Here is a 7,221-nt window from a genome sequence, read left to right as displayed (position 1 = left end):
TGAATATTTTAATTTCATTTACCAAGAGAACTGTAACTGTCAAAGCCCACCAGATTATCAACTCATTCTCTTCCAAATCACAGAACTGAATTGAGAAAACAAATTATGGAGTTACAGAAGGCCAGAATTGGAATGGAATTTAAAGATCATCTTGCCTATCCCTGTCATATTACAGATAAGAAAATTGAGCTCCCAGAAGGAGTATGTCTTCCAGATCACCTGGAAATTTAAATCCAAGTCCTGGGTGGGTGTGTGTGTATGTGTGTGTGCATGTATGTGTGTGTGTGTATTGTGTGTGTGTGTGTGTGTGTGTGTGTGTGTGGCGAGGAACAGTGCCATCTGGGAGCCTTAGCTTGGCAGTCCTGGAGAAACAGTAGCCCATCTCTTACTCTCCGGCTCTGTCTTATCAACATCACCAAAACTATCTGTAAGACTATTGTCACAGTTTCTTTTCTTTTCTTTTTTTTTTTTTTTTGAGACAGAGTCTCACTCTGTTGTCCAGGCTAGAGTGCTGTGGCGTCATCCTAGCTCACAGCAACCTCAAACTCCTGGGCTCAAGCGATCCTTCTGTCTCAGCCTCCCGAGTAGCTGGGACTACAGGCATGTGCCACCATGCCCGGCTAATTTTTTCTATTTTTAGTTGTTTGGCCAATTTCTTTCTATTTTTTAGTAGAGATGGGGTCTCTCTCTTGCTCGGGGTGGTCTCAAACTCCTGGGCTCAAACGATCCACCCGTCTCGGCCTCCCAGAGTGCTAGGATTACAGGCGTGAGCCACCACGTCTGGCCTGTCACAGTTTCTAAGATGGCCGCTTATCCTGGTTTAATTATATTTTACTCCATAGACTTCTGTATCCTTCAGAGGTGCCACCTCATTCTTACAAACATACGCTATCTAAGTCTTAAGGCAGAAGGATCAGCAGCGTAGGCTGTGGTCATGTTACTAGTATTGACTGTAGACTAAATCTTACTTCCAGATTTCAGGGTTCAGTCTCTGTTGGATAGGTCAGATAATTACTTTATGGTCAGTATTTACATAGAATATTATTATATTAGGTTTTATGGCTGGCTTTCAGAAAAAGTGGTTCTGGCTTTTATGACCTTCCTTGGGGAAGAGGGATTCTGGTTTTTATGTAAGTTTCTGTTTTTGTGCTCCTGTTTACTTGGTGTCTTATTTACTATTTTTTTTATTTCAGAATATTACAGGGGTACAAATGTTTTGGTTACATGAATTACTTTTGTAATGTTTGAGTCAAAGTTATGAGTGTGCCCATCACCCAGACAGTGTACATAGTACCTGTTAGGTGTGATTTCAACCAACCCAACCTTCCCCCTCCCACCTGCATGATTTCTGTTGAGTTTTACTTCCATCTGTGCACATGAGTGCTTATCAGTTAGTTCCAATTTAATATGAATACATGTGGTGTTTGTTTTTCCATTCTTGTAATACTTCACTTTGGAGGATGGTATCCAGTTCCATGCAGATTGTTGCAAAGGGATTAATTCATTTTTTACAGCTGAGTAGTACTCCATGATGTACATATACTACATTTTATTAATCCACTCATGAACTGATGGGCACTTGTATTGATTCCACATCTTTGTGGTTATGAATTATGCTGCAATAAACATTCCAGTGCAAATGTCTTTTTGATAAAATGACTTTTTTTTTCCATTGGGTAAATACCCAGTAGTGGGAATGCTGTATCAAATGGTAGGTCTACTTTTAGTTCTTTGAGGAATCTCCATACTATTTTCCATAGAGGTTGCACTAGTTTTCTGGTGTGGATACAGAGAGAAAAGAACATTTATACACTGTTGGTGGGATGTTTTATTTATTCCAATTTACTGACACATATTTTTGTTTAGGTGTGTCTACGTTTTTACCTAATGAAGATCCTTAAAGTTAAACATATGGGTATTTTTGTTGATAACTCAGAAGATTTAGCTATTATCATTAGATGAACAACAATATTAAATTTACTTTATCAAAAATTATACAAACACAGGTCATTTTGTTTTTGGCTAGGTTTATAGTTTTATAACCTTTGTGTCAAAATCTGACACCTTAAGAAAATAAAAATGTCCAGTAAAACCCAGGCAAAAAATGTATGCTGACAATTTGAAAACATTTTTTTATTCTTACTTTACTTATAATATTTTTTTCTTTTTAATAACCCAGCTTATTTACCAAGGATTACTAAATTCACGTGAACTAGAAAAGCATTTGGGTTTGTTTAATTAATTTATGAGTGCTCCCCTATTTATAAGCCAGCCTGGAACCATGTAGGCACAACACACAATACGTGGACATACACAAAACATATCTAAACATATACACTCACATGCACACAAAGTTCCAATAGCTTTACCTCAGAACTCTAGCTATGAGACAGTAATACAAACTGACTTGTTTGCAAATGACAACTAGACCCAAATTTCTTCTTACAAAACTGGAACTTGTTCACATGGCTAAACTTTAGTTGCCCTGATAGATAACCTAATTACACCTGTAGATCGAAGTTTTGGGTAAAGCAGTTTTCATGTCAGTTTAATTTTTAAAAACCTCTTTTATCCTTTTCCCCTTCAGTTTAAAATGAGTTTTCAGTGTTTACATAGCTGGAACTGGCTGCAAGGTCTCCAAGTAGCCTTCAATTAGTGATACCATAAAGATTGAGTTTATCTCAACATCAGTAGAAAAAGTTTGCAGGTTCAGAGTAGATAGAAAATAAAACAGAGAGCTTACGAGACTCAGCATTTTAATTTTATAGTGGCAGGTTGACCACTTAAGTTCTGAATTTTCCTTGATGTAGCTTGCCCTGCAGTTAAAACTTGTACACAGGAATTGGCCATAACCAGCTGGAGTCCTAGAAAACCTGGCATGCCTTTGAACCTTTCCATTCAGGGGTGGGGAACCTGCAGCCTTGGGGCCACATGTGGCCTGCTGGATCCCTGAGTGCAGCTTTTCGACTGAGTCCAAATTTTACACAACAAATGCTTTTAATAAATGGATTTGTTCTGCGAAGTTTGGATTCGGTTGAGGGGTCACACTTGGGGATCTGAAGGGCCACATGCAACCTTGAGGCTACAGGTTCCCGCCCGTGGATCGGAGCGTGCTGATTGTGGGCCAGACTCCACAGTGTTTCCCCACTGAGTCGCTCCTACCCTCTTATCCATCTCAGTTTCTCTCTTTGAGGGTCGACTACTCCAGGAGAGCTCAAAATACCAAGTGATCAGCTCTTTTACGTGTTTCATGGATGAGGCTTCTTTTAATTAATTTTGTTGGGGGTTCCCTATTGGATCACTTCATGCCACGGGAAATCATCCCAGACACTCCCACTCAGGACCCCGGTCACCCAGGGGCGCCTTTCAGCTGGAAGAAGTAATGCCCTTTCTCTCCGGAGATGAGGAACTCAGCCTCTCATTTATCTATGACAAGGACAATTCAGTTTCCTCTTTCACAAATATGCAGAAAAGCCACTTGAGATTAATTTTGGGAAGAAGCAATGGAGAAAACCCTTTAGAATGCACCTCCAAATCAAAATTAGGATCCCAAACAACAACTTCCTAGGAAAATAACCAACAGCTCAGAATAAACCAGGACCATCAACCAAGAATGGGGGAGGTCCAGGTCTCAGGAGGACTTACCAGTTCTGCCCAAGGAGAAGCTTGGAGTCAGGGGCCCAAAGGTGCCAGTACCTGGCACCGAGTTCTGGCTACTCCTTTGGGGGGTCGTGAGTCTTCTCTGAGCCCTAAGTCTGGGCACCATCTTGTTAATGAAAAAGAACCCTCATATCTGGATCTTCCCTCTCCTGAGCCCATGTTCGGTTCCCTACCCAGCTCTCATAAACCTCTCTTCACCTCAGCTGTGAGGGCGTAGGGGGAGGGAAGGAAATCTAGTCCTTTAAGCTGTGGCGCAACAAGTGGGGCCTCAGTCAGGGTGGGGAGCACAAAGTCAGTCCAAGGCAAGAGCAGGATCTGCATAAGAATAAGCCTCCGGATGAGCTTCTGTAAAATAACTTAAAGAGGCTTATTCTGAGCCAAGTATGAGTGACCATGGCCCAGAGCCATGCCAGGAAGCCTTGAGCAAGTGGACTCGCTGCATTTGGGTTAGTTACAGTTCGTTCTTATACATTTTAGGGAGACGGGAATTACACATAAAGTCATAAATCAATACGTAGAAAACATACATTGCTTTGGCCCAAAGAGGCAGGACATCTCAAAGCAGGGATTGCAGGTTACAGGTGGGTTAAAGATTCTTTGATCTGTAATTGGTTAAAGAAATGAAGCTTTGTCTAAAGGCTTGGAATGTTTTGAGTTAAGATAAGGAAGTCTGCTAATCAGAGACAAGTTACCAGACATACTCACACTCAACTCCATCTGCTGGGGAAATTGAGGATCTGCAGGCGTGTTTTAAGCTTTGTCTTACATAGCCTTAGGCCTATTGATGAGTTACAAAGGATGTCTCCAAGAAGGGAGCAGGGCAGGATGAAGCATGTCCGACCTCCCTTCTCATGGCCAGCAACTCAGCTTTAGGGTATTTCTGAGGTCCCCTTGGCCAAGAGGGGGTCCATTCACTTGGCTGGGGGGCTTAAGATTTTATTTTAGTTCATAACATAGACCTTTTAAAACGCAGGCCTTTTAATCTGCCTTCTAGATGTAAGCACCTTGAGGACACGGACCACCTCTACATCTTCACAGAACAGGCACTCGTGTATTAATTGCAGAGCTAGAGACATAGGGGAGTAGAACAATTTCTCAAGGTCACTGAGCAGCATGAAAATAAACTTCAGTGGTGAAAAAGGCCGAGTCCTGCTGTAATTATCTGGCCCCTGCCTGCTCCTGCACTCTGCCATCTGGGGCTCCCTCATCCCACCTGCACATTCCGGCTGCCCCTGCTCTGGCCTCAGCTGAAGAGATATAAGAGGTACAAGATCAGTGTATTAGCCCAGCCCAGGTTCTTCTGATTGCTGACCCTGCTCTTGTCTTGGACTGACTTGCTGCTCCTCGCTGACTGAGGCCCCACTTGTTGTGCCGCAGCTTAAAGGGCTAGATTTCCTTCCCTCCCCCTACGCCCTCACAGCTGAGGTGGAGAGAGGTTTATGAGAGCTGGGTAGGGAACAGAGCATGGGCTCAGGAGTCAGAAGATCCGGATATGAGTCCTGAATGCTCACTAGCTGAGGAACTTGGTTAATTCTGCCACTCTCCCTAGCAGCTACTTCCCCACCTGCAGAGTGAGAATTATTAATGCAATGCAGCTGATAGGGTTTAGCGAGGAATGAGTCATTCCTAAGGTTGGGTCCCCACGGGCTTCTCAATTGCAGCACTTCTGCCCCAGAAACACTTTGGATGAGGGACTTGGTCCCAGTGTACTAATCTTTCAACTAGAGCCAGATTAGGACTTTTATATAAACTGATGTAAGTGTAGAAATTATATAACACAACATTCATACACTTCCTAGGGCAATGACTTTGAAGCTATTCTGTTGAAAGAAGGCTCAGGTCCCTTCTTCACTGTCCCAAGCACAGAGTGGGTCAGCCGCTGGTAAGGCAGCATGGCCTTCTGGCTTTTGTGTACTGAGGGCTGGCTTTTTCCTGACTGGATCAGCTTAGGCCCCCATCCCTGAACACCCAGGTCTGGGTCATCTGGTGTTCCCTTCTAGAAATGACAAGGTAGGAGAAAAGGTCAGCAAATGGCATGGTCCAGACAGGGAGAGATCTTATCCCCACATCAGTCATTTAAGAGCGTGTGCAGGTGCCAGTGAGTCAGGTGAGATGGGAACAGATGGCTCACTCTCGGAGTGGCTCTGGTGGAATGACGTGGCACTGTTCTCCCTTTAGGGGAGATCTGAGAGTTGGGCATGCATCTTCTGTGCTGGAAGGACCACGAGCTGTTCCAATTAAGAAAAGGTATGCTTCACCACTCGCTCTTCCTCTCCTCTCCTGCCTCCTTTCTCACGACTGCAGCATTTCAGCAGACAGGAACACTGGCTCCTCTGTGCACCTGGCCTCATTGCCGTGTACAGCCCCACTGATCCCTCTCCCTTCTGGCCTTGACTCCTCCCCACCCACACCCACTCCGAAAGAGCTTTCAGATAACCTTGTCTCAAGTTTAACCTAACCTTGATGACCTAAGCTTCAATTCTTCCTCCAGGATCCTGTTATGATTCTTTAATGCTGAGTGAGGGATTCTGTCTCATAGAATTCTTTGCATATTTCTAATGCAGCATTTATTATAATGCACCATCATTGTTGGTCTACTTATTTGTACGCCTTACTAAACTGAGAGCTTCCTCATGAATATAAAAAATTCCACTGAGGGATGGGAGGATCAGCCCAGAGTGGGCTCAGAAGACATCAGAAATTCTGAGTCACCAAAGCAACCAAAAATTGGTGGGTGACAAAAAAAAATGCATATAAACAATCTTTTCCAAATACTTCTCTATCACCTGGGTACTTGCAGATGCTGGGGGCAGGGAAACCCATGCCATTTGTGTAGGTCTTAACTACACGTGGGTAGGGACCCAACAGCTAGGCAAAGTGCCATGTGCTAAAAGAACTCAGCCCCTGGACTGTGACTTAGAAATAAACTATATAGTCATTGCTTTCTTATTTTCTTCTCCCTTGCCTGCTGTGCTGTGATTTAGCATTAATGAGCTCTGCAATGAATCACAGCATTTAAAGAAAGTAGAAGATCCCTATCCTCTTGCCTCTAAGGTTGCATCGAAATTGTTATACAATAAAAACATTAACATTCTCTGAAAATGTTCCCTCAGAACATACCTTCTAGGGCTTTCCAAATAGCTCAAAGGAAGAGTTTTAAAACTTTTCCTTTAAAGAACAACTTGAGTCTAGCACTTTTCAGAGGAAATGCCGGCCTCAATTTTTCTTGGCTTAATTTCATTTCAAGAATAGTACACTTTCTTCTTCCTCCTCTCGAGCTCTGCTCCCTGGTCCCAGGAAGAAAAGCAATTACAGTGAAGCAGCCACAGTTAGTAGATAATAAAGGTAAGAGCAAAAGTAATGAAATTGAAACCAAAAATACATCAGAGGATTGACAAAACCAGACACTCAGTCTTTTAAAAATATTAATAAAAAAACTAAAACTTTGAACGGAAAGAGAGAGAGAACAGTGAATGAAAAAATGGTCTTAACTGCAATATAGAAAGAATACCAAAAACAGGAAAATACTTTGAAGAATTTTTTGACAGTAAATTAGAAAAG

This window comes from Propithecus coquereli, unplaced genomic scaffold (genome assembly GCF_000956105.1).
Source record: "Propithecus coquereli isolate 6110/MARCELLA unplaced genomic scaffold, Pcoq_1.0 Scaffold127, whole genome shotgun sequence".
NCBI classification, from domain to species: Eukaryota; Metazoa; Chordata; class Mammalia; order Primates; family Indriidae; genus Propithecus; species Propithecus coquereli.
The sequence above is the reverse complement of the archived record's forward strand: the minus strand, read 5'-3'. Positions refer to the sequence as shown.